The sequence below is a fragment of the Pseudophryne corroboree genome, chromosome 2, assembly GCF_028390025.1.
Source record: "Pseudophryne corroboree isolate aPseCor3 chromosome 2, aPseCor3.hap2, whole genome shotgun sequence".
NCBI classification, from domain to species: domain Eukaryota; kingdom Metazoa; phylum Chordata; class Amphibia; order Anura; family Myobatrachidae; genus Pseudophryne; species Pseudophryne corroboree.
Window position 1 is genome coordinate 50,824,313 of NC_086445.1, and position 27,733 is coordinate 50,852,045.

At 49.1% G+C, this 27,733-nt stretch overlaps 1 protein-coding gene across 1 annotated transcript in view; it reads right to left on the reverse strand.

Annotated features, from left to right (window-relative positions):
- Positions 1-5,139, reverse strand: part of GDPD4 (glycerophosphodiester phosphodiesterase domain containing 4) — a 71,730-nt gene extending 66,591 nt beyond the window's left edge. The window contains exon 1 of the mRNA XM_063951278.1: positions 4,929-5,139. The gene's annotated coding sequence lies outside the window, so the exon portion shown is untranslated. The remainder of the gene's footprint in view (positions 1-4,928) is intronic.
- Between the last annotated feature and the right edge of the window lie 22,594 nt (positions 5,140-27,733).

A 27,733-nucleotide genomic window follows, 5' to 3' on the forward strand; every position in this document is an offset into this window, starting at 1 on the left:
AGGAGCAGGTCCTGGTGCGGGCACTCAGGAATACTATGTAACCAGGCTTACAGTAGGAGCGGGTTTTGGTGTGGGCACTCAGGAATACTATGTAACCAGGCTTACAGTAGGAGCAGATTCTGGTGCGGGCACTCAGGAATACTATGTAACCTGGCTTACAGTAGGAGCAGATTCTGGTGCGGGCACTCAGGAATACTATGTAACCAGGCTTACAGTAGGAGCGGGTTTTGGTGTGGGCACTCAGGAATACTATGTAACCAGGCTTACAGTAGGAGCAGGTTTTGGTGTGGGCACTCAGGAATACTATGTAACCAGGCTTACAGTAGGAGCGGGTTTTGGTGTGGGCACTCAGGAATACTATGTAACCAGGCTTACAGTAGGAGCAGGTTTTGGTGTGGGCACTCAGGAATACTATGTAACCAGGCTTACAGTAGGAGCGGGTTTTGGTGCGGGCACTCAGGAATACTATGTAACCAGGCTTACAGTAGGAGCAGGTTTTGGTGTGGGCACTCAGGAATACTATGTAACCAGGCTTACAGTAGGAGCAGGTTTTGGTGTGGGCACTCAGGAATACTATGTAACCAGGCTTACAGTAGGAGCAGATTCTGGTGTGGGCACTCAGGAATACTATGTAACCAGGCTTACAGTAGGAGCGGGTTTTGGTGTGGGCACTCAGGAATACTATGTAACCAGGCTTACAGTAGGAGCAGATTCTGGTGTGGGCACTCAGGAATACTATGTAACCTGGCTTACAGTAGGAGCAGATTCTGGTGCGGGCACTCAGGAATACTATGTAACCAGGCTTACAGTAGGAGCGGGTTTTGGTGTGGGCACTCAGGAATACTATGTAACCAGGCTTACAGTAGGAGCAGGTTTTGGTGTGGGCACTCAGGAATACTATGTAACCAGGCTTACAGTAGGAGCAGGTTTTGGTGTGGGCACTCAGGAATACTATGTAACCAGGCTTACAGTAGGAGCAGGTTTTGGTGTGGGCACTCAGGAATACTATGTAACCAGGCTTACAGTAGGAGCGGGTTTTGGTGCGGGCACTCAGGAATACTATGTAACCAGGCTTACAGTAGGAGCAGGTTTTGGTGTGGGCACTCAGGAATACTATGTAACCAGGCTTACAGTATGAGCAGGTTTTGGTGTGGGCACTCAGGAATACTATGTAACCAGGCTTACAGTAGGAGCAGATTCTGGTGTGGGCACTCAGGAATACTATGTATCCAGGCTTACAGTAGGAGCAGGTTTTGGTGTGGGCACTCAGGAATACTATGTATCCAGGCTTACAGTAGGAGCAGGTTTTGGTGTGGGCACTCAGGAATATTATGTAACCAGGCTTACAATAGGAGCAGGTTTTGGTGTGGGCACTCAGGAATACTATGTAACCAGGCTTACAGTAGGAGCAGGTTTTGGTGTGGGCACTCAGGAATACTATGTAACCAGGCTTACAGTAGGAGCAGGTTTTGGTGTGGGCACTCAGGAATACTATGTAACCAGGCTTACAATAGGAGCAGATTCTGGTGCGGGCACTCAGGAATACTATGTATCCAGGCTTACAGTAGGAGCAGGTTTTGGTTCGGGCACTCAGGAATACTATGTAACCAGGCTTACAGTAGGAGCGGGTTTTGGCGTGGGCACTCAGGAATACTATGTAACCAGGCTTACAGTAGGAGCAGGTTTTGGTGTGGGCACTCAGGAATACTATGTAACCAGGCTTACAGTAGGAGCGGGTTTTGGTGTGGGCACTCAGGAATACTATGTAACCAGGCTTACAGTAGGAGCAGGTTTTGGTGTGGGCACTCAGGAATACTATGTAACCAGGCTTACAGTAGGAGCAGGTTTTGGTGTGGGCACTCAGGAATACTATGTAACCAGGCTTACAGTAGGAGCAGATTCTGGTGTGGGCACTCAGGAATACTATGTAACCAGGCTTACAGTAGGAGCAGGTTTTGGTGTGGGCACTCAGGAATACTATGTAACCAGGCTTACAGTAGGAGCAGGTTTTGGTGTGGGCACTCAGGAATACTATGTAACCAGGCTTACAGTAGGAGCAGATTCTGGTGCGGGCACTCAGGAATACTATGTAACTAGGCTTACAGTAGGAGCAGGTTTTGGTGTGGGCACTCAGGAATACTATGTAACCAGGCTTACAGTAGGAGCAGGTTTTGGTGTGGGCACTCAGGAATACTATGTAACCAGGCTTACAGTAGGAGCAGGTTTTGGTGTGGGCACTCAGGAATACTATGTAACCAGGCTTACAGTAGGAGCAGGTTTTGGTGTGGGCACTCAGGAATACTATGTAACCAGGCTTACAGTAGGAGCAGATTCTGGTGTGGGCACTCAGGAATACTATGTAACCAGGCTTACAGTAGGAGCAGGTTTTGGTGTGGGCACTCAGGAATACTATGTATCCAGGCTTACAGTAGGAGCAGGTTTTGGTGTGGGCACTCAGGAATACTATGTAACCAGGCTTACAGTAGGAGCGGGTTTTGGTGTGGGCACTCAGGAATACTATGTAACCAGGCTTACAGTAGGAGCAGGTTTTGGTGTGGGCACTCAGGAATACTATGTAACCAGGCTTACAGTGGGAGCAGGTTTTGGTGTGGGCACTCAGGAATACTATGTAACCAGGCTTACAGTAGGAGCAGATTCTGGTGCGGGCACTCAGGAATACTATGTAACCAGGCTTACAGTAGGAGCGGGTTTTGGTGTGGGCACTCAGGAATACTATGTAACCAGGCTTACAGTAGGAGCAGATTCTGGTGCGGGCACTCAGGAATACTATGTAACCATGCTTACAGTAGGAGCAGGTTTTGGTGTGGGCACTCAGGAATACTATGTAACCATGCTTACAGTAGGAGCAGGTTTTGGTGTGGGCACTCAGGAATACTATGTAACCAGGCTTACAGTAGGAGCAGATTCTGGTGCGGGCACTCAGGAATACTATGTATCCAGGCTTACAGTAGGAGCAGATTCTGGTGTGGGCACTCAGGAATACTATGTAACCATGCTTACAGTAGGAGCAGGTTTTGGTGTGGGCACTCAGGAATACTATGTAACCAGGCTTACAGTAGGAGCAGATTCTGGTGTGGGCACTCAGGAATACAATGTAACCAGGCTTACAGTAGGAGCGGGTTTTGGTGTGGGCACTCAGGAATACTATGTAACCAGGCTTACAGTAGGAGCGGGTTTTGGTGTGGGCACTCAGGAATACTATGTAACCAGGCTTACAGTAGAAGCGGGTTTTGGTGTGGGCACTCAGGAATACTATGTAACCAGGCTTACAGTAGGAGCAGGTTTTGGTGTGGGCACTCAGGAATACTATGTATCCAGGCTTACAGTAGGAGCAGATTCTGGTGCGGGCACTCAGGAATACTATGTATCCAGGCTTACAGTAGGAGCAGGTTTTGGTGTGGGCACTCAGGAATACTATGTATCCAGGCTTACAGTAGGAGCAGGTTTTGGTGTGGGCACTCAGGAATACTATGTAACCAGGCTTACAGTAGGAGCAGGTTTTGGTGTGGGCACTCAGGAATACTATGTAACCAGGCTTACAGTAGGAGCAGGTTTTGGTGTGGGCACTCAGGAATACTATGTAACCAGGCTTACAGTAGGAGCAGGTTTTGGTGTGGACACTCAGAAACACTATGTAACCAGGCTTACAGTAGGAGCAGGTTTTGGTGTGAGCACTCAGAAACACTATGTAACCAGGCTTACAGTAGGAGCGGGTTTTGGTGTGGGCACTCAGGAATACTATCTAACCATGCTTACAGTAGGAGCAGGTTTTGGTGTGGGCACTCAGAAACACAATGGAACCAGGCTTACAGTTGGAGCAGGTTTTGGTGTGGACACTCAGAAACACAATGTAACAAGGCTTACAGTAGGAGCAGGTTTTGGTGTGGACACTCAGAAACACTATGTAACCATGCTTACAGTAGGAGCAGGTTTTGGTGTGAGCACTCAGAAACACAAACACTATGTAACCACGCATACAGTAGGAGCAGGTTTTGGTGTGAGCACTCAGAAACACAAACACTATGTAACCACGCATACAGTAGGAGCAGGTTTTGGTGTGAGCACTCAGAAACACTATGTAACCATGCTTACAGTAGGAGCAGGTTTTGGTGTGAGCACTCAGAATTACTATGTAACCATGCTTACAGTAGGAGCAGGTTTTGGTGTGAGCACTCAGAAACACTATGTCACTACGCCCACAGTAGGAGCAGGTTTTGGTGTGAGCACTCAGAATTACTATGTAACCATGCTTACAGTAGGAGCAGGTTTTGGTGTGGGCGCTCAGAAACACTATGTCACTACGCCCACAGTAGGAGCAGGTTTTGGTGTGGGCACTCAGGAACACTATGTAACCATGCTTACAGTAGGAGCAGGTTTTGGTGTAAGCACTCAGAATTACTATGTAACCATGCTTACAGTAGGAGCAGGTTTTGGTGTGGGCACTCAGGAACACTATGTAACCAGGCTTACAGTAGGAGCAGGTTTTGGTGTGTGCACTCAGAAACACAATGTATACTGTAAAATGCAAATACATCTTAAACTATATAAAAGCCACTCTCCCAATGAGGAGTTAAGCACAGAGCAACCAAACCAGAAACAAAGTATCCTCTTACAGAGCAGGCACTCTACCCTGTAACACCAGTGGCTGTGCTGACAGAGCATGGCCAGGTGGGGGCGCAGCAACTGGAAATCTCTGTCACACAATGAATAAACCATTTACTGCTCCATGCAAAATGCAGCCCCTTGAGGTTCAGGGTGGGTTAATAGTGTAGCAGCAACTCAGGGGTTAACCATGAGACATGGAAGCAGGAAAAACAACACAAGTTCCTAAGCAAGATAGAACAGGGGTGCAGTGTACTGCCATCATACATGTCACAAATCACATACATGTACAATATGTTCCTGACCTGAGCACTGGAGCTGGGGGTCCTCTGCTGTGCAATCCCCTGACCTCTGCAGGCTGGAGAGCCCTAAGTGAATGGTGCATGGGCAGCAATTGCAGAGGGTAATGTACAATGCTGCAGCTGTGTCCATCCCACAGAAGGAGGTGCCTCACTCAGGCTGCTGCTGGGGATATGAAATCTCTCCTTTTCTCTGCCTGTGTGTAAGGGGTCTGACACCGGAGCCTGAGCCTGGCTAGCAGAGGGTGCAGCCTCCCAGTCTATTCCCATTCCCAGCCTATTTATAGCTGGCAGGGGGTGGATGTGTGTGCCATGCTCTGTGCTGCCCCAACACTGATGCTGTGACATTGGCCCTCATTCCGAGTCGTTCGCTCGGTATTTTTCATCGCATCGCAATGAAAATCCGCTTAGTACGCATGCGCAATATTCGCACTGCGACTGCGCCAAGTAATTTAACAATGAAGATAGTATTTTTACTCACGGCTTTTTCATCGCTCCGGCGATCGTAATGTGATTGACAGGAAATGGGTGTTACTGGGCGGAAACACGGCGTTTTATGGGCGTGTGGTTGAAAACGCTACCGTTTCCGGAAAAAACGCAGGAGTGGCTGGAGAAACGGGGGAGTGACTGAGCGAACGCTGGGTGTGTTTGTGACGTCAAACCAGGAACGACAAGCACTGAACTGATCGCACAGGCAGAGTAAGGTTGAAGTTACTCAGAAACTGCAAAGTAGTTTGTAATCGCAATATTGAGATTACATCGGTCGCAATTTTAAGAAGCTAAGATACACTCCCAGTAGGCGTAGGCTTAGCGTGTGTAACTCTGCTAAATTCGCCTTGCGACCGATCAACTCGGAATGAGGGCCATTATACAGCTGCTGCAGAACATCTTGGAGAGAAACAGCTACATCCCTGCCGCAAGGAAGTGTTTTACAGTAGAACTGGGATTGGCAGCTGCATGTTATTTTTGACAGCAGACGTGCCAGGGTTACTAACTGGCAGAATATTTACTGACTGTAAATACTAGTGACAGCTCCATCCTTCAATGGGCAAAGATCAGTACACAGAAATATCGCCCCGATGGGTGGATCTGAGAGAGTGTAGTGCTGTGACCCCATGACTGACCCGCACCCCTAAATTATGCTCCTTTCTAGATCTGGGGGTGTAATGACAATTGAGTAATCATGTTGCATGGTTTTTTTTTGTATAAAATTGACAGTAACTGATGAAAGGTGGAACAGGTGCACCGGTGGAACAAGAGAGTGATGGGTCCAGGAGCAAACATATGATTTTATAATTTTATTCTTTTATATAATGACAATTGATCCATATTTGTGTTAAGCGTTGATGACCTAAGTCACGGTGTGAGAGTGCCACAGTGGGAGACAGTAGTCTTCCGCTTAGCTCTGGTGAGACCTGAGATTTCCTGCCTTCCAAACGCTGTTCCAGCATCCTGCACCGTTACCAGCTACCTGTATATAGTGACCGGCTGCAGGGACAGGTACCTTTTCACATGATACATGTGATTCTGGGCGCTAATACCACGCCTAGATAGCATTCCAAATACGATTCTTGATAAATCGGCCCGTACAGGGCTACCATCAGAAATTGTGAGACCCCGAGACTGACAAAATAGGCTGCTCCTGATTGGCTGCCAGTGCATGAGCTGTGATTGACCCACGGCTCGGAGCCAAATTTGAAATTCCCCTGCCATGCCTAGCTGGCTACTGGTCAGAGATCTGCTGTGGCCTGGGATCCCCCTCTGTCTGGGCTTGGGACAGAAGTCCCAGCACTTCCCCCTCAGCCTCTATATGTGAAGCTGGGCCTGACCCCTCTCCCCTGCATCACTATCCATCACCCTTTCCCTCCTGTCATCCTCTGCCTCTCCCTGTCACCCACTGCCTTTCCCTGTCACCCGTTCCTGTCACCCTCTGCCTCTTCCCCTGCATCACTATTTCCCCATCACCCGCTCTTTCCTGTCACCCTCTGCCTCTCCCCTGCATCATTATCTCCCCATCACCCGCTCTCCCCTGCATCACTATCTCCCCATCACCCTCTCTTTCCTGTCACCCTCTGCCTCTCCCCTGCATATTACCCCAGCACCCTCTGTCTCCTGTCACCCACTGCCTTTCCCCGTCACCCTTTACTGTCACCCTCTGCCTCTCACCTGCATCACTATGTCTCCATCACCCGCTCTTTCCTGTCACCCTCTGCTTCTCCCCTGCATCACAGTCTCCCCATCACCCCCTCTTTCCTGTCACCCTCTGCCTCTCCCCTGCATCACTATCTCCCCATCACCCTCTCTTTCCTGTCACCCTCTGCCTCTCCCCTGCATCACTATCTCCCCATCACCCTCTCTTTCCTGTCACCCTCTGACTTTCCACTGCATATTACCCCAGCACCCTCTGTCTCCTGTCACCCACTGCCTTTCCCCGTCACCCTTTACTGTCACCCTCTGCCTCTTACCTGCATCACTATGTCCCCATCACCCGCTCTTTCCTGTCACCCTCTGCTTCTCCCCTGCATCACAGTCTCCCCATCACCCCCTCTTTCCTGTCACCCTCTACCTCTCCCCTGCATCACTAACTCCCCATCACCATCTCTTTCCTGTCATCCTCTGCCTCTACCCTGCATCACAATCTCCCCATCACCTTCTCTTTCCTGTCTCCGTCTGCCTCTCTCCTGCATATCAGCTCTGCACCCTCTGTCTCCTGTCACCCATTGCTTCTCCCTGTCACTTACTACCTTTCCCCATCACCCTTTCCTGTCACCCTCTGCCTCTCCACTGTGTCACTATCTCCCCATCAGCCTTTCTCTTCTGTCACCCACTGCCTCTCCCCTGCATAACTATCTTCCCATCACCCTCTCTTTCCTGTCACCCTCTGCCTCCCCCCTGCATATCACCCAAGCACCTTCTGTCTCCTTTCCCCCACTGCCTTTCCCCGTCACCCTTTTCTGTCACCCTCTGCCTCTTCCCTGCATCACTATCTCCCCATCACCCCCTCTTTTCCTGTCACCCTCTGCCTCTCCCCTGCATCACAGTCTCCCCATCACCCTTTCTCTCCTGTTACCCTCTGCCTCTCCCTTGCATCACTATATCCCCATCACCCTTTCTCTCCTGCCACCCTCTGCCTCTCCCCTGTGTCACTATCTCCCCATCACCCTTTCTCTCCTGCCACCCTCTGCCTCTCCCCTGTGTCACTATCTCCCCATCACCCTTACACTCCTGTCACCCTCTGCCTCTCCCCTAAATATCACCCCAGCACCCTCTGTCTGCTGTGATCCACTGCCTGTCCCTTTCACTCACTGCCTTTCCCTTTCACCCTTTCCTGTCACTCTCTGCTTCTCACCTTTTCCCTGTCACTTACTGCCTTTCCCTGTCACCCACTGCCTCTGCCCTGCGTCACTATCTCCCCATCATCCTCTCTTTCCTGTCACTGTCTGCCTTTCCACTGCATATTACCCCAGCACCCTCTGTCTCCTGTCACCCACTGCCGTTCCCCGTCACCCTTTACTGTCACCCTCTGCCTCTCACCTGCATCACTATGTCCCCATCACCCGCTCTTTCCTGTCACCCTCTGCTTCTCCCCTGCATCACAGTCTCCCCATCACCCCCTCTCTCCTATCACCCTCTACCTCTCCCCTGTGTCACTATCTCCCCATTACCCTCTCCTTCTCATTCCCTTTGAGACAATGCTCCTTGTGGTGAGGTTACACCCTTGCTGAGAGGTCATATCAACTTTCCCAGGAGTGCGCCTTCGGCATGCACAAATGCCCCCCCAATTCCTCCTCCCTCTTGCCCTGTCATTGTGCCCCACCCCTGCCTTGCCCCACTATAGATACGTCATTGTAAAGTGCCCCATACACTACAGCGACATGTCGGACCCTCATGTCGCATACGATTTCCCTTGAACCGCTCGGCAATTTCCCGGGCGGCAGGATCGCATACGATACATCGTATGCAGTCCTTTTGCATACGATGTATCGTATGTGATCCCAGCCATGCCTGCGGGATCTGACATATCACGAGTGCAGCACTAACGACCTTGGGGCTCCGATACAATGCTCACGGGAACGCGCATCGGATCGGATGTAAAACACATCCGATTTGCCTCTTTTCATCCGATTTATCGGCCCAAAAGGTAGAAATTGGATGAAATCGGGCATTATCGTTCTAGTGTATGGGGCCCTTAAGGACTTTGTGCTTGATACAATCAACGTTAGTCGCAGCATATTCCTATACGCACCTTGCGCCTACTTCAGGTCCTGTTGTTATTGCGGTACGTGCTGCAGTGTACCGATGTTCTCTTCCATGTAAGCAACAGCGATAGCTCCTCCAACCACATCTGAATCTTACCATAAGGTTTTCCTTATTTGCTTATATTTCACTGGAGTTTGCAGAAACCCTTTTCGCAGGGCGGCTGCATAAATGTACAGTATGTCTCATTTTCTGCATTCTTAGAGGCACATTTATTAACACAGACCTGATCGCTCGCTAGGGTTTTTTGCAGTCCAACGTTCGCATAGTCGCCGCCCACCGGGGAGTGTATTTTAGCTGTGCAAGTGTACGATCGCATGTACAGCCGAGCGGTACAAAAAGTTTGTGCAGCTTCTGAGTAGCCCGGGACTTACTCAGCCGCTGCGATCACTTCAGCCTGTCCGGGCCCAGAATTGATGTCCGGGCAGCAGCAGTAGCTCTGTCCATGCATGCGATAATTGATACATTCCTGCGATGCAATCAGTTATCGCAGTGCGAGTTTGGGCGATTTTATCACCTGTCATCCGCATCCAAGGCCCCTTAGTGCAGGGGTGGGGAACCTCAGGCCCGAGGGCCGTATAAGGCCCTCAAAGCCACTTGATCCGGCCCGGCCAGGCTCACCTAAACGAGAGGAGATGCCGAGCGCCCGCTAAAATTTTACCACCACCAGCGAGCGCCCGGCTCCTCCTCAGCAGCAGCCGAAGGTAGGAGCTCACTCCAGAGCTCCAGCTTCTGGCTCAGGCAGTGTACATCAGTGACGTGCGGTGAGGCAGGTGAGGCAGAGCCTTTCCTGTCATACTAACGTTTGTGCCAGAGTTTTGATTGTATAAAGTATATGAAAAATACAAAGAATATGTTTGAAATATCTTCATGTATTATTCTAATCATTTTTATAGCCAAAACTCTGGAGTAAAAAGTCTATGGTAGGGGAGGCGGTGCCTCCTCTGCTTACTTTTCCGCACATCTCTGATCAAAACTCACCAAATTTCCAGGCGTTTATAGTGCTGCTGCACCTGTGTATAATGCCCAGATGTACACTTTGGCTCATATATTGCGTGTAAATCTGGCTCTGGTGCTAGCCAGTGCCTCCTGAGCCATTTAGCTCACCGCACATCCCTGGTGTACATGTGTCGCTGTGCGGCGCTATGGGAGAGACGTCATGACATCTCCCATAGTTTCGAGGAGAGGGTGAGCAGCGGTCCGGAAGCAGGAGCAGGGCTGGTGAGCATTGTGGGTTTTTTTTTCTTTCTTTTAATGTGTGTGTGTGTGTGTGTGTGTGTGTGTGTGTGTGTGTGTGTGTGTGTGTGTGTGTGTGTAAGTGGCACTACTAGGGGGCATATTTAATGGAGCATAACTACAGGGGGCATATCTAATGGGGCATAACTACAGGGGGCATATTTAATGGGGCATAACTACAGGGGGCATATCTAATGGGGCATAACTACAGGGGGCATATTTAATGGGGCATAACAACTGATGGGGCATATCTAATGGGCCAAAACAACTAACAGTGGGCATATCTAATGGGGCATAACAAGTGACTGGGGGCAAATCTAGTCGGGCATAACAAGTGACTGGGGGGCAATACAAGTGACTGGGGGCATAACTACTGACTGGGGGCAGGCTAATTTTTAAGTTGATAATTTTTGTATGGCCCCCGAAGGATTTTATAAATATCCAAATGGCCCTTGGTAGAAAAAAGGTTCCCCACCCCTGCCTTAGTGAATAGCATACTGCACACCTAACACTGCAATTACCCATACACCCAGACTAACAGGGCTGGCAACAGAATTCATAGGGCCTGGTATGGAATGTAGTTATCCCGCATCGGTATGGTGTCCGGCAGGATCCCAAGCGCCAGTCAACTATACCCAACCCCCTGATACACCTATGTCCCACGGTCCACGACAGGTATAAGTCAATAGGCTTACCTGTGTGTGGTTTTCTGCAATGGGGAACCTCTGAAGAAATTGTTGCAGGATATCACATGGAAATTCATGCAGGATATCACATGTCTGGAAGATGTCTGTTTGCATAGGAATATAATCTATGTAATCATCATAAAACACAGGTTCTACCAGACAATACATAGTAGCAATAGTTTTGATGAACGGCAAGATGTGAACTTCCTTAATCAAACAGTTTTATATATTATTAAACTATATTTACTAATTAATTTGCATCAGAGCCGTCTTAACAGCAGTGTAGGCCCCTGGGCACAGCAATCCACTGGGCCCCCTACCCATCTTCCAGCGGTAGGGGTGGGGGGTGCTATCAGCGGCAGCATTGATGTCCCGCGGGCAGTAGGGGTTGTTCTATCTTCCGCTCAGCTTGTAGGACCTGGAGCAGTAATTTCTGCTAATTACTCCTTTACTGCACAGATGGGGCTAAACTGTAGAAGGGGTCATTGGGCTGAATGAGGGGCCCTGGTACATGACTTCCAGGGTGATAGGGGGAGTTTAATATGTAGGGGAGGGGTGGCTAGTGGAGTGGGCTTAATAGTTATAATTTTCCGGTGGGAAGGCAGCTTGCTTGACTGCAGATATCTCAAGTACATGAAAATAGATTTCTTAGATTTGAATGGGATAAAAAAACTAGAGAGTCCCACCTTTCAGAAGGTTCTGGGGACTTGGGGATCAGAGATCAGGAACCAGAGCAATTCACCAATGAAAATCTAAAACTGCGTATTAGGCGTGAGGAGCTGGAGCAGGGACCAGCTGCTTGAAGGCTGATATCTCTGGTTCTGGGCATAGTAGAAACAAGATGTCAGTGTCCACTAAAAGGGAAGAGTCCCAGCTTTTGGAATATACCCTCAGAAATACTCTTAGTCAGACAAAACCCGAGATATCTGGCTGGGAAGCGCAATTAACAGGCTTGGATGGGGACCTCTGCTTTCAAGTCTGATATCTCCGGTTCCCCAGGGCCGATTTTCAAAAATCTGGTACCACTGGAAAGAGGGGACTCTCAGCTATCAACCTAGGGCCCTTATTCTCTTGGGGCCCTTGGGCAAGAGCCCATTGAGCCCATACGAAAAGACGGCCCTGATTTGCATTAGTATGGTTTCTTTAGAATTGGTGCCTTAATGAAGATTACTTATGCTGTGGATATTCGCCAGCCACTTCCTTCCAGTTCTCTTCAGTCTCAACCGTCCTTTGTTTCCCCAGTCCTCTGTGTCTCCAGTCTCATTCACGTGCGTCTCTGTAGCTCCAGTCACCGTGTGTCCCTCCAGAACACCCCCTCCCATCAGGGGTGGATCTAGTCGCGGATCTAGGGACAGGAAAGCAAGGCGGTCACCCTACATGCTGCAGCCTAAAGGAGTGGCCCTCCTGCCTGCACCAATATTCAGGGCTGCCATCAGGGGGGTACTGCTGGGACTCGAGTACCAGGCCCCTAGCATGCGGGGTACCGGATGGCAGCTGGGGACTCCGTAAGGACCATGGGGTATAGACGGGCTCCGCAGGAGATAGGGCACCTAAAAAGAACTTTTACTATGGGTGTGCACTGGCTCCTCCCTCTATGCCCCTCCTCCAGACCTCAGTTAGATCTTGTGCCCAGAGGAGAATGGGTGCACTGCAGAGAGCTCTCCAGAGTTTTCTGTTGAAAAAGAATTTTGTTAGGTTTTTTATTTTCAGGGAGTCCTGTTGGCAACAGGCTCCCTGCATCGTGGGACTGAGGGGAGAGAAGCAGGGCTGGCTTAACGGTTGGGCTCTGTTTCTAAGGCTACTGGACACCATTAGCTCCAGAGGGAGTCGGAACACAGGTCTCACCTGGGGTTCGTTCCGGAGCCGCGCCGCCGTCCTCCTCACAGATGCCGAAGACAGAAGCCAGGTGAGTATGAGAAGGCAGAAGACATCATAGGCGGCAGAAGACATCAGATCTTCATGAGGTAAGGCGCGCAGCGCAGTGACGTGCGGTGGGGTGAGGCAGGTGAGGCAGAGCCTTTCCTGTCAGACTTACGTTTGTATCAGCGTTTTGATTGTATAAAGTATATGAAAAATATGAAGAATATGTTTGAAATATCTTCTTTGCATTATTCTAATCATTTTTATATCCAAAACGCTGGAGTAAAAAGTATATGGCAGGTGAGGCAGTGCCTCACCTGTGTATCTTTTCTGCCCATCTCAGATCAAAACTCACCAAATTTCCAAGAGTTTATACTGCTGCACCTGTGTATAATGCCCAGATGTACCCTTTGGCTCATATTTTGTGTGTAAATCTGGCTCTGGTGCTAGCTAGTGCCTATTTAGCCTTTTAGCTCACCGCACATCCCTGGCGCAGCGGTAAGCTGCGCGCCATTGCTCCCATTCACACGCACAGAGCAGCACTGAAGGGTGCAGGGCGCGCGGGGGGGGGGGGGGGGGCGCCCTGGGCAGCAATAAACCTCACATTTGGGCACTGACAAGGTAGATTAGGCTGCTGGGCAGTAATTCTACGATCCCCCGCCATTTTCTATAAAAAAATCACCAGGACCGAAGCCTGCCGTCGGGTGGGCGGAGCTTGATCCCCAGCACTAACCAGCGCCATTTTCTCCACAGAAGCTGCATGAGGAAAACGCTGGCTCCCTGGTCTCTCCCCTGCTGAACATTCAGGCTGGAAAAAAGAGGAGGGGGGCATTTTGAGCGCAGTGAGTGGGAATCTGGTCATTTTATATATAAAAGCGCTATCTGGTCATATTTTTCCAGTGTTATTAAGCGCTGGGTGTGTGCTGGCATACTCTCTCTCTGTCTCTCCTAAGGGCCTGGTTGGGGTTTTGTCCCCTTATAGGTTAATCCCTGTGTGTGTGGGGTGTTGGTACGTGGTGTCGACATGTCTGAAGCAGAAGGCTTTTCCAAGGAGGAGGTGGAGCAAATGAGTGGTGTGTCCCCGTCGGTTGTGCCGACTCAGGAATGGATGGACATGTGGCATATGTTGAATGCAAGTGTGGCATCCTTACATAAGAGGCTTGATAAGGCTGAATTAGGGAGGACATCAGGGGGTCAATCCTCGGATTGGACCGACTCACAGGGCCCGTCGGGGTCTCAAAAGCGTCCCTTAACACAAGACACTACTACCGACACGGACTCTGATTCCAGTGTCGACTATGACGAAGTGAAATTGCACCCTAGGGTGACAAAAAGCATTCAGTGTATGATTGTGGCAATAAGGGATGTGTTGCATATTGCGGATGAACCCTCGGTCCCCGACACAAGGGTACACATGTTTAAGGGAAAGAAACAGATTATAAATTTTCCCACATCTCATGAACTAAATGATTTCTTTGAAAAAGCTTGGGAGACTCCGTAAAAGAGACCGCAGATACCCAAAAGAATTTATATGGCATACCCCTTCCCTAAACAGGACAGGGAGCGTTGGGAATCACCTCCCACTGTGGACAAGGCCCTGACGCGCTTGTCCAAGAAAGTGGCGCTACCGTCTCCTGACACAGCTGCCCTTAGGGACCCTGCAGATCGCAAGCAAGAGACTACCTTAATGTTATGATTCCAGCACTCTGGTCTGAGGAGATCTTATAGCAAGGACCTGAGCACTGGAACGTAATGCTGGGAAAGGGAGCGGGAATGGAAAATAGCCCCTTGCGCCTTAACTCCGTTGTCTCGCCCGTGCTGTCAGAAATCCCTTGCGAGACTATGGTTGCTTGAGCCCATGGCAGCCGCGTTTGAAGGGCGGATTACGTCTGCCCAACTCCGATGCCCCCTCAGGTCTTAATGGGAGACAAAGAGAAATCCGAGACAGGGTGATAACAAGGGGCCCTCTAACTAAGCAACAGAGCCAGGGGCTAAGCTAACTTAAAACTAGAATATGTGCGGAAAAACCGCCAGGGAAAAGGACAACCAAAATACCCACTTGTCCACTCTCCTACCCGGCACCGCCGAGTTCCGGAGAGGACTTGTGGAAGCGGAACCCTCCGCAAATGCTCCGAAACAGAATACAAAATAAAGCGGGCTGAGCCGCAGCACACGGCAGAGCCGCAACTCACGAACACCACACGAGATTCTCTGGCGACCGTTGCGGACAATAGGGGACCAGAAGACTTCTTGGGATGAGACGACAACTCCAAGATTCAGGAACTCTGAGGACAGGGATGACAGGACACAGCAGGACTGGAACAGACGTTCAGCAAACCTAAGCAGCATGCAGGAAGCTATTACCGGCGTCTGTGTGAAGCACTGAGAAGGTATTTAGCAAGGAGTCCTCCAATCAGATGTTCAGAGTCTGATTACCCTAAATGCTGTGCAGCTGCCCTGCTGCACGCCCAGAAGACCAGTGTGTGTGTGTATTAGATTGACCCTGCAATGGGGAACGCGGTCCGCCCGTGGCGTCCCCGTTTCTAGGGTCCAGGTGGCTCAGCGCGCCCGGCGTCCCTGCGTTGCTAGGGAGCCGGCGGCTACGCGCGCACGGCGTCCCAGCGTTGCTAGGGACCCGGCGGCTAGCACGCTTGGCGTCCCTAGTTGCTAGGCGCCGGGCCGCGAGGACATCGCGGACCACGGCGCCTAACAGTACCCCCCCTTGAGGAGGGGTCAAGGAACCCCTAAAGCCAGGTTTCTGAGGAAATTCCCGAAAAAATGCCCTCTTGAGCCTAGGTGCATGAAGATCCTTATCCAGGACCCAAGACCTTTCCTCCGGACCATAGCCTTTCCAGTGAACTAAAAAATAAAGCCGACCCCGGGACAATTTAGAATCAAGAACTTTCTCTACCAAGAACTCCTGTTGTCCCTGTACATCCACTGGAGATCTACCCTGAGAGATCCTCCGAGGAAATCTACTGGAAGAAACGTATTGTTTCAACAGGGAACAGTGAAAAGTATTTCCAATCTTGAGAGATCTTGGTAAACGTAGCCGAAAGGCAACTGGGTTGACCTTCTTAATAATAAGAAACGGTCCAATAAATTTGGGTCCCAGTCTAGCCGAGGATTGTCGAAGCCTGATGTTGCGAGTTGACAACCACACCTTATCTCCCACCTTAAAAGTGCAAGGACGTCGGAGCCTGTCAGAAAATTTCTTCTCTCGGAAGGCCGCTTTTCTGAGAGCAAGGTGCACTTTTTTCCAAATTGCTCTGAGATGGGAGGTCAAGGTTAGTGAGGAAACTGGAGAATGATGAAAAAAAGAATTGGCTCTGGGGTGAAAACCAAAAACTGAAAAGAATGGAGACTCTTTGGTGGAGGAATGACAAGAGTTATTGTAAGCAAATTCAGCCAGAGGGAGAAACTCGGACCAATCATTCTGGAGTTTGGCTGAATACAAACGCAAATATTGTTTTAATGACTGGTTGACTCGTTCGGTTTGCCCGTTAGACTGTGGGTGGTAACCAGATGTTAAAGACAGTTTCATCTTCAATGAGGCACAAAACATTTCCAGAATTGTGTGATGAATTGTGGACCCCGATCAGAAACAATATCAGTGGGCAACCCATGAAGCCTGAACACATGGCGGAGGAACAAAACTGCTAACCCTTGAGCAGAAGGCAATCGGGGAAGAGCAATAAAATGTGCCATTTTACTAAAACGGTCCACTACCACCCAAATGACTCGGAATCCGGCTGAAAGGGGAAGGTCAACCACAAAATCCATGGAAATATGAGACCATGGCCTGAGAGGAACAGCTAAAGGCATGAGTTGCCCGATAGGCAACGAACGAGGAACCTTATGCTGTGCACAAACCTGACATGAATGGACGAATTCCTTAACGTCTTTAGAAAGATTAGGCCACCACACTGAGCGAGAGATTAACTCCAATGTCTTAGTGATTCCCGGATGCCCTGAGACTTTGTTGTCATGAAATTCAGTTAAAACAGTGGCTCTCAAAAATTCAGGGACATAAAGACAACCAGCAGGAGTAAGTCTAGGAGCTTGGTGTTGAAGCTGGTTTAACTGGGTAAATAAATCCTGTGTGAGGCCTGCCCGGATGACCAAAGATGGAACTATGGGGGTAACAACAGGATTGCTATTATGAACCGGAAGAAAGCTACATGACAGGGCATCAGCTTTTGTATTCTTGGAACCAGGCCTGAAAGTGATTATAAACCTGAAACGAGTAAAAACATAATGCCCAACGTGCCTGCCGAACATTTAGCCGTTTAGCTGATTCAATATATTGCAGGTTCTTATGGTCAGTCAAAACTGAAATAGTATGTTTAGCTCCCTCCAGCCAATGCCTCCACTCCTCGAAAGCCCACTTCACCGCCAGTAACTCCCGATTACCAACGTCATAGTTGGATTCAGCGGAGGAGAATTTCCTGGACATAAAGGCACAAGGATGTAACTCCAGAAACTCTGGATCCTCTTGAGAAAGGACAGCCCCCACTCCAACCTCTGAGGCATCAACCTCCACAACAAAGTGCAATTCCGGATTAGGATGTCTGAGGACTAGAGCCGAGACAAAGGCTTGTTTCAAGGCCTGGAAGGACAATTCAGCGTCATGCGACCAGTTGGTAGGATCCGCTCCTTTTTTTGTCAGAGCTACTATGGGAGCAACCAGGTCAGAAAAAGAATGAATGAACCTCCTATAATAATTTGCGAACCCTAAAAAGCGCTGAATTGCTTTTAAATTAGTGGGTTGCGCCCAATTAAGGATGGCCTGGAGCTTCTTTGGTTCCATGGAAAATCCCTGAGGAGAAATTATGTACCCTAAAAAAGATACTTCTGTGACGTGAAAATCACACTTCTCCAGCTTGGCATATAAATTATTCTCACGTAACTTTTGAAGAACCAGACGCACCTGGGTAACATGTTGTTCCATCGATTCAGAATAAATCAAGATGTCATCTAAATAAACGACCACGAATTTCCCTAGGAAGTCACGGAGAACATCATTAATGAGGTCTTGAAAAACTGCCGGAGCATTAGACAGGCCGAACGGCATCACCAGGTATTCGTAGTGACCCGACTGAGTGCTGAAAGCCGTCTTCCACTCATCCCCAGATTTAATTCGGATGAGGTTGTAAGCTCCTCTAAGGTCAATTTTAGAAAAAACCACAGCAGAACGTAACTGATCAAAAAGTACAGAAATTAACGGCAAAGGATAGGTGTTTTTAACGGAGATCTTATTCAGGGCCCTAAAATCAATGCATGGTCTAAGTGAGCCATCTTTTTTCTCCACAAAGAAAAAACCTGCACTTAAAGGAGATTTTGATGGTCTAATAAATCCCTTCTTTAGGCTTTCCTGAATATAATTATTCATGGCCGTAGTTTCTGGCCCGGACAAGGCATATAATCTCCCCTTAGGCAAAGTGGCACCTGGAACTAGCTCAATTGCACAATCATAAGGCCGATGGGGAGGCAGAATGTCCGCCTTGCCTTTGGAGAAGACATCGGCAAACTCCTGGTATTCCACAGGAATGAGCTCTGGAACGATTGCTGCAACTCTGACTGGATACGAAATACATTCCTTAGCCCAAAATGTACCCCATTGGGAAATCTCCCCGGACCGCCAATCAATGGTGGGATTATAAAAGGCAAGCCAAGGGTGACCCAGAACAACAGGAACTGCCGGGCAATGTGTAAGGTAGAATTCAATATCTTCGGAATGTAAGGCTCCTACTGTAAGTACTACTGGAGGTGTACGGTGAGTAATTACCCCATTAGAAAGCGGACCCCCATCTAAGCCGTGCATGGTGATACATCTATCTAATGGTAACTGCGGAATGCCTAAGGCCTTAGCCCAAGTTAAATCCATAAAGTTTCCTGCAGCTCCACTGTCGACAAAAGCCGACACCAAAGAACTGAGGCTGCCAAAGGAAACCTTAACAGGGACTAAAAGAGAGTTGTTCGAGGAGATAAGCTGCAGACCTAAGTGAACCCCCTCACAATTCACCTGGTCAAAGCGTTTCCCGACTTGTTCGGGCAGTTACGAGCAAAATGTCCCTTACCACCACAGTATAAACAAAGACCGGAATTTTGTCTTCTGGTTTTTTCCTCAGGAGACAGCCGGGAGAGACCCATCTGCATGGGCTCCTCGACGTCCTCTGGGAAGGAATATACACAAGGACTAGACCTTACAGATGTTCCTCTTTCAGCCCTCCGCTCTCGGAGACGACGATCAATCTTTATAGCAAGCTCCATGAGTTTATCGAGAGTCTCAGGAGCGGGGTACTGGAGGAGACTGTCTTTAATAAATTCAGATAAACCGAGGCGAAACTGACTGCGCAGGGCCGGGTCATTCCAGCCACAGTCGTTCGACCAACGGCGAAACTCGGTACAATAAACCTCCGCAGGATTTCTACCTTGTTTGAGAGCGCGCAGCTGACTCTCAGCGGACGCCTCTCTATCTGGGTCATCATACAAGAGCCCTAAAGACTTAAAAAAGGCGTCTACAGATGACAACGCAGGATCCTCTGCTCTTAAACCAAATGCCCAGGTCTGGGGATCCCCCTGGAGTAAAGAAATAATAATCCCAACCCGCTGAGATTCATTACCAGAGGATGTAGGTCTTAAACGAAAATAAAGTTTACAGGATTCTTTAAAATTAAAAAATTATTTTCTATCACCGGAAAAACGGTCGAGCAAATGCATCTTTGGTTCAGGGACTACCTTCGGGGAGGCTCGCAAAAGATCTTCCTGCGATCTCACCCGAAGCGAAAGATCCTGAACCATCTGAGTAAGTTCTTGAATCTGGTTGACTAAGAGCTGACCGGGATTTGGCCCTAAACCTGTCGGATTCATGAGGCCGATAAACTCTCACAAAAACAGAATGAGAAAAAATTAAACCCCGTTTAATTTTAAGTTTTGGTTTGGCCGGTAATAATGTTATGATTCCAGCACTCTGGTCTGAGGAGATCTTATAGCAAGGACCTGAGCACTGGAACGTAATGCTGGGAAAGGGAGAGGGAATGGAAAATAGCCCCTTGCGCCTTAACTCCGTTGTCTCGCCCGTGCTGTCAGAAATCCCTTGCGAGACTATGGTTGCTTGAGCCCATGGCAGCCGCGTTTGAAGGGCGGATTACGTCTGCCCAACTCCGATGCCCCCTCAGGTCTTAATGGGAGACAAAGAGAAATCCGAGACAGGGTGATAACAAGGGGCCCTCTAACTAAGCAACAGAGCCAGGGGCTAAGCTAACTTAAAACTAGAATATGTGCGGAAAAACAGCCAGGGAAAAGGACAACCAAAATACCCACTTGTCCACTCTCCTACCCGGCACCGCCGAGTTCCGGAGAGGACTTGTGGAAGCGGAACCCTCCGCAAATGCTCCGAAACAGAATACAAAATAAAGCGGGCTGAGCCGCAGCACACGGCAGAGCCGCAACTCACGAACACCACACGAGATTCTCTGGCGACCATTGCGGACAATAGGGGACCAGAAGACTTCTTGGGATGAGACGACAACTCCAAGATTCAGGAACTCTGAGGACAGGAATGACCGGACACAGCAGGACTGGAACAGACGTTCAGCAAACCAAAGCAGCATGCAGGAAGCTATTACCGGCGTCTGTGTGAAGCACTGAGAAGGTATTTAGCAAGGAGTCCTCCAATCAGATGTTCAGAGTCTGATTACCCTAAATGCTGTGCAGCTGCCCTGCCCTGCTGCACGCCCAGAAGACCAGTGTGTGTGTGTATTAGATTGACCCTGCAACGGGGAACGCGGTCCGCCCGTGGCGTCCCCGTTGCTAGGTCCAGGTGGCTCAGCGCGCCCGGCGTCCCTGCGTTGCTAGGGAGCCGGCGGCTACGCGCGCATGGCGTCCCAGCGTTGCTAGGGACCCGGCGGCTAGCACACTTGGCGTCCCTAGTTGCTAGGCGCCGGGCCGCGAGGACATCGCGGACCACGGCGCCTCACACTTAAAGTGTATTTATTCTCATACTGGAGCAGTCCTTAGACCGACAATTGCGTCGGCATGGGTGTGTAGCGCGATTTCAGCTTGGACAGATGAGCTGACAGCTGATTTTGATAAGATGGATAAGGATACTATATTCTTAACTCTAGCCCATATTAAAGAGGCAGTCTTATTTATGAGGGATGCTCAAAGGGACATTGGTTTGCTGGCTTCTAGGGCCAATGCCATGTCTATCTCTGCGAGAAGATCCATATGGACTCGCCAATGGACGGGTGATGCAGATTCCAAAAAACATATGGAAGTTCTACCCTATAAGGGAGATGTATTGTTTGGGGATGGGCTGACGGACCTGGTTTCCACAGCTACAGCAGGTAAATCAAACTTTTTACCATTTATTCCCCAACAGCAAAAGAAAGTACCACCCTATCAGATGCAGTCCTTTCGGTCGCACAAGCTCAGAAGAGGTCGGGGATCCTCCTTCCTCGCCAGAGGTAAGGGCAGAGGCAAAAGAGCACCTGCTTCGGCAGGTGCCCAGGAACAAAAGTCCTCCACGGCTACTCCAAAGCCCACAGCATGACGCTGGGGCTCCCCTGAGGGAGTCCGCACCGGTGGGGGCACGTCTTCGACTTTTCAGCCAGGCCTGGGTCAGCTCAGGCCTGAATCCTTGGGTGTTGGAAATTGTTTCCCAGGGTTACCAACTGGAATTCGAGGAGGTGCCCCCGCGCCGATTTTTCAAATCGGCCCTACCAGCTTCCACATCGGAACGGGATGTAGTCTTAGCTGCAATTCAAACGCTGTGTCTACAGCAAGTAATAATCAGGGTTCCCCTGAACCAGCAGGGAAGAGGTTACTACTCAACCCTATTTGTGGTCCCGAAACCGGACGGTTCGGTCAGACCTATTTTGAATCTGAAATCCCTAAACCTGTACATAAAAAGATTCAAATTCAAAATGGAATCACTCAGAGCGATAATAGCCAATATGGAGGAGGAGGAGTTTATGGTGCCTCTGGACATAAAGGATGCGTACCTTCATGTCCCCATATATTCCCCCCATCAGGAATACCTACGATTCGTTGTACAGGATTGTCATTACCAATTTCAGACGTTGCCGTTTGGGCTTTCCACGGCCCCGAGGATTTTCACCAAGATAATGGCGGAAATGATGGTGGTCCTGCGCAAGCATGGAGTCACAATTATCCCATACTTGGACGATCTCCTAATAAAAGCGAGATCCAGAGAGAAATTGCTGAACAGTGTGGCGCTCTCTCTGAGAGTGCTCCAGCAACACGGTTGGATTCTAAATCTACCGAAGTCATAGTTGATTCCGACAAATGCACTCGAGTTCTGGGAAAAATGGTGGCGGCCATTCCCTTCGGAAGGTTCCATGCAAGGACTTTTCAATGGGACCTTCTGGACAAGTGGTCCGGGTCCCATCTGCACTTACATCGGGTGGTTGCATCCTGTGGTGGTTGCAAAGTACTCACCTGCTGGAGGGTCGCAGGTTCGGAATTCAGGATTGGATCCTGGTTAATATGGACGCGAGCCTCCGAGGATGGGGAGCAGTCACACAAGGAAGAAATTTTCAGGGACTGTGGTCAGACCAGGAGTCCTGTCTACACATCAATGTGTTGGAACTCAGGGCCATTTACAACGGCTTTCGACAAGCGGAGAGTCTTCTTCGAAACCTACCGGCTCTGATTCAATCAGACAATGTCACAGCAGTGGCTCATGTGAACCGCCAAGGCGGGACAAGAAGCAGAGTCGCGATGGCGGAAGCCACCAGGATTCTTCGCTGGGCGGAAAATCACGTGAGCGCTCTGTCGGCTGTCTTCATTCCGGGAGTGGACAACTGGGAAATAGACTTCCTCAGCAGACACGATCTCCATCCAGGAGAGTGGGGACTTCATCAAGAAGTCTTTGCAGACATAACGCGTCTTTGGGGAACTCCTCAAATAGACATGATGGCGTCACGCCTCAACAAGAAGCTTCGGAGGTATTGTGCCAGGTCTCGGGACCCTCAGGCAGTAGCAGTAGACGCTCTGGTAACACCGTGGGTGTTCAAATCGGTCTACGTGTTTCCTCCTCTTCCTCTCATCACAAAAGTGTTGAAGATCATAAGACGTAGAAGAGTACAGATGAAACTCGTTGTCCCAGACTGGCCTCGAAGTGCCTGGTACTCGGATCTACAAGAGATGCTCACAGGAGATACCTGGCCTCTTCCTCTGAGGGAAGACCTGTTGCAACAGGGGCCCTGTGTATTTCAAGACTTACCGCGGTTACGTTTGACGGCATGGCGGTTGAACGCCGAATCCTAGCAAAAAAGGGGATTCCGGAAGAGGTCATCCCTACTTTAATAAAGGCTAGGAAGGAGGTGACGGTAAAGCACTATCACCGTATCTGGCGAAAGTATGTGTCTTGGTGTGAGACCAAGAATGCACCTACGGAAGATTTTCATCTGGGTCGTTTTCTCCACTTCCTACAGACAGGAGTGGATATGGGCCTGAAATTAGGCTCTGTTAAGGTACAGATTTCGGCCCTCTCGATTTTCTTTCAGAAGGAATTGGCTTCTCTTCCAGAAGTCCAGACGTATGTAAAGGGAGTGCTGCACATCCAGCTCCCTTTTGTGCCTCCAGTGGCACCATGGAACCTGAACGTGGTGTTGCAGTTCCTAAAATCACACTGGTTTGAACCGCTTAACAAGGTTAAGTTGAAATTTCTTACCTGGAAGGTGGTCATGTTGTTGGCCTTCGCATCAGCAAGGCGAGTGTCAGAATTGGCGGCTTTTTCACGCAAGAGCCCCTACTTGATTTTTCATGTGGATTGAGCTGAATTGAGGACATGTCCGCAATTTTTGCCTAAAGTGGTTTCTTCATTCCATATGAATCAACCTATTGTGGTGCCTGTGGCTACAAGTGACTTGGAGGATTCCAGATCCCTGGACGTAGTCAGGGCCTTAAAGATTTATGTAGCCAGGACGGCTAGAATTAGGAAAACAGAGGCTCTGTTTGTCCTGTATGCTGCTAATAAGATTGGAGCATCTGCTTCGAAGCAGACTATTGCTCGCTGGATCTGTAATACGATTCAGCAGGCTCATTCTACGGCTGGATTGCCGATACCAAATTCGGTTAAGGCCCATTCCACTAGGAAGGTGGGTTCTTCTTGGGCGGCTGCCCGAGGCGTCTCGACATTACAGCTTTGCCGAGCGGCGACTTGGTCGAGGTCAAACACTTTTGCTAAATTCTACAAGTTTGATACCCTGGCTGATGAGGACCTAGCGTTTGTTCAGTCGGTACTGCAGAGTCATACGCACTCTCCCGCCCGATTGGATGCTTTGGTATAAACCCCATGGTCCTTACGGAGTCCCTAGCATCCTCTAGGACGTAAGAGAAAATAATTTTAAACCTACCGGTAAATCTATTTCTCCTAGTCCGTAGAGGATGCTGGGCGCCCGTCCCAGTGCGGAAACTCTGCAAGACTTGTATATAGTTGTTGCTTACATAAGGGTTCTGTTACAGTTGGAATCGGTCTTGGACCGTTACTGTTGTTGTTCATACGGTTAACTGGTTATGTATGATCTAGATCACAGGTTCTCAAACTCGGTCCTCAGGACCCCACACAGTGCATGTTTTGCAGGTAACCCAGCAGGTGCACAGTTGTATTAATTACTCAGACACATTTTAAAACGTCCACAGGTGTAGTTAATTATTTCAATTGCGATTCTGTGAGGAGCCCTGCAAAACATGCACTGTGTGGGGTCCTGAGGACCAAGTTTGAGAACCTATATTCTAGATCACATTGAAGTAAGCCATTGCACTTACTGACACACTGTCTTTTGGACCTACTGTACATAACTATTCCGCAGCGAGGGTTACCCTTATACATTCTGACATATGGAGTTATTGATGATCAGACCAGGTAATACCATTTCAGTTATTATTTTATGTTTTGTTTTTTTTCTATTTGCCTCACTTGATGTGATGCGTTTTATTCTGTATTAATAAACGTTAGGTTTTAAATGACTTCTAATAGGGCGATTGCCCAAAGAAAGAGAGTACTTCTGTTTCTCCTTGCATATAACTTATTTTTATTGCCGAAAGTTGATAAATGAGCGTTAGGTCCACATAGCGCCTGCTCACTACTGCTCCGCAGGTGAAGGAGACTCGGCTGTCAGGGCGGCAGGGCAGTCTATGCACGTTTGCACTCTCACACCTAGATCACGTCATTTGTAGCTGGCGCCGGAAATGAAGTGGAACTGTTATGAATTGCTTACATGACAATGGTACCCAGCCGATTGATCTATTCTAGAGTAACAAGATAGACAGCAAATGGGTTGACCCCAAATGGTTGACAGGGTGAAAAGCTTAACAGGTAAAAGGGAGACAGTCCTTAAAGTCACCAGATTCAAAAGGTCGTTACGACAAGGGTCGACACACATATGGTCAACTATTTATTTATTTTTGTGTCATTTTTTCAACATATTCATCATTTATGATCCACGCGGACTAACCTTGCCCGAAGCACGGCAAGTGAGGCGAGCCCACGAGGGTATACGTTTCCACTAATTTGGCTTGGATATGGCGAAACATACAAAATGACACACACACAATAAAAACCTTACTTGAACCATTTTGTGTCAACCATTTTCATGTCAGCCTTTTGACTCTGTCAACGTTTTTGTACCTGCTGACCTTGTCGACCATTTTGGTCGACTTATTGTCTGTCTCCTTACTGTAGATCTATTGAACCACACACCATGACAATTATTAAGCCTCTCTCTTATGTGTGACATCCCAAAGCGTGTTTTACATTTACAACAGCTGATATCCCTCCCCCCCACACACACACACACACACACACACACACACACACACACACACACACTTCCTGGTCTGTTCTACGGAAAATGAAAACGCTTTTTTCGACGTTGCTGACACAATGAGCTGCTTCATATCCCTGTGAGATGTTTGTGCTGTATCTTACTTACATCCACTTGAGAGAAATCCAGACAGCCGTGTTGTAACTCTGTCGTGAATCGCAACTTGTAATTTAGATAAACTGTTTGTTTGTTTTTTTTCTGGGATTTTCCACAATGCTGAAATTTATTTGGAAATTTCACTCCTAAGTGGCTCATTCAACAACGTAATGCAACGTGGTTAACCTCCGCGTCAGCAAAGGGCCAAATGATCATTCAAGATTAATTATGATTTTCCCCCTTATTTCCTACAGTACAACATACAAAATATAATTTTCCACTATGCTGCGGGTAAATCCATGCGGTATGTTTTCTGCTGTCATACAGTACGTAAAGATTGGTCAGATCTGCCGCCATTCCAATTATTATGACACAATGGGGGTCATTCCGAGTTGATCGCTCGCTAGCAGTTTTTAGCAGCCGTGCAAATGCTATGCCGCCTCCCGCTGGGAGTGTATTTTAGCTTAGCAGAAGTGCGAACGAAAGGATTGCAGAGCGGCGGCAACGTTTTTTTGTGCAGTGTCAGAGTAGCTCAAAACCTACTCAGCGCTTGTGATCACTTCAGACTGTTCAGTTCCTGTTTTGACATCACAAACACGCCCTGCGTTCGACCAGCCACGCCTGCCTTATTCCTGGCACGCCTGCGTTTTTTCGAACAATCCCTGAAAACGGTCAGTTGACACCCAGAAATGCCCGCTTCATGTCAATCACTCTGCGGCCAGCAGTGCGACTGAAAAGCTTCGCTAGGCCCTGTGTGAAACTACATCGTTCATTGTAATAGTACGTCGTGCGTGCGCATTGCGCCGCATACGCATGCGCAGAAGTGCCTTTTTTTGCCTCGTCGCTGCACAGTGAACGAATGCAGCTAGCGATCAACTTGGAATGACGATCCATACAGTGAAGCAGAAGGGAACATCTAACTAACAAAAGTGATAACAAAAACTAAACTGAAGCCCAAATTTATCAAGCCTTGAAGCAACCAACCAAACAGCTGCTATCTGCCATGTGACAGGCTGTGTTTGGAGCTGATTGGTTGGTACTCTATAACCATGCTATTTATCACTCTCTAAGGTTTGACAAATCTGGGTCTTAGGGGTTTATTTACTATGCCTTGGATGGAGATAAAGTTGCTGGAGATACAGTACCAGCCAATCAGCTCCTAACTGGCGATACATCGCCGCCCCTTTGCCGCTTATCGCAATGATGTTGATCGCATATGTACTAACATATGCAATCAATATCGCAATGCGGTGACGGAGGCCCCCCGCGATACCTGTGAGGTGGTCTGCGGGGGGTCTCCGACACCTCCCAGGGGTCTCCACACTGCCTAGACGCCGGGAAGTAGCAGGCTGCCCCCGGAAACTCCTCCTCCCCCCTGCAGCCGGGAGAACCTCTGGCTGCGTTGCTAGGGGGAGGAGGAGACTGCCTTCCGGGACCAGGACAGCCTTGAGGAAGGTAAGCCGGCGGGGAGGGGGAGCGGCGTTTGCGGCGGGGGTGGCGGGTTGCGGTGGTCGGCAATAGGAAGCCCATAGGTGTCTATAGGGTATCGCCATCCAGAGATGGCGATACCCTGGACGGCGAAAATGCGGCGTTAGGGTCTTAGTACATTTGAAAATGGGGTTTCACCACATTTTTACTTTAGTTCATCCCGCCCACAGCCTGTAACATGGCAGTTAGGAGCTGATTGGCTGGTACTTTATCTCCAGCGACTTTATCTCCATCCAAGGCTTAGTAAATAGACCCCTTAGTGCTGCAGTGCCATGCTGCTCCTCCTGCCCATATCATACCACCTCCACCTCATCTCATTGTAATGTGGAGG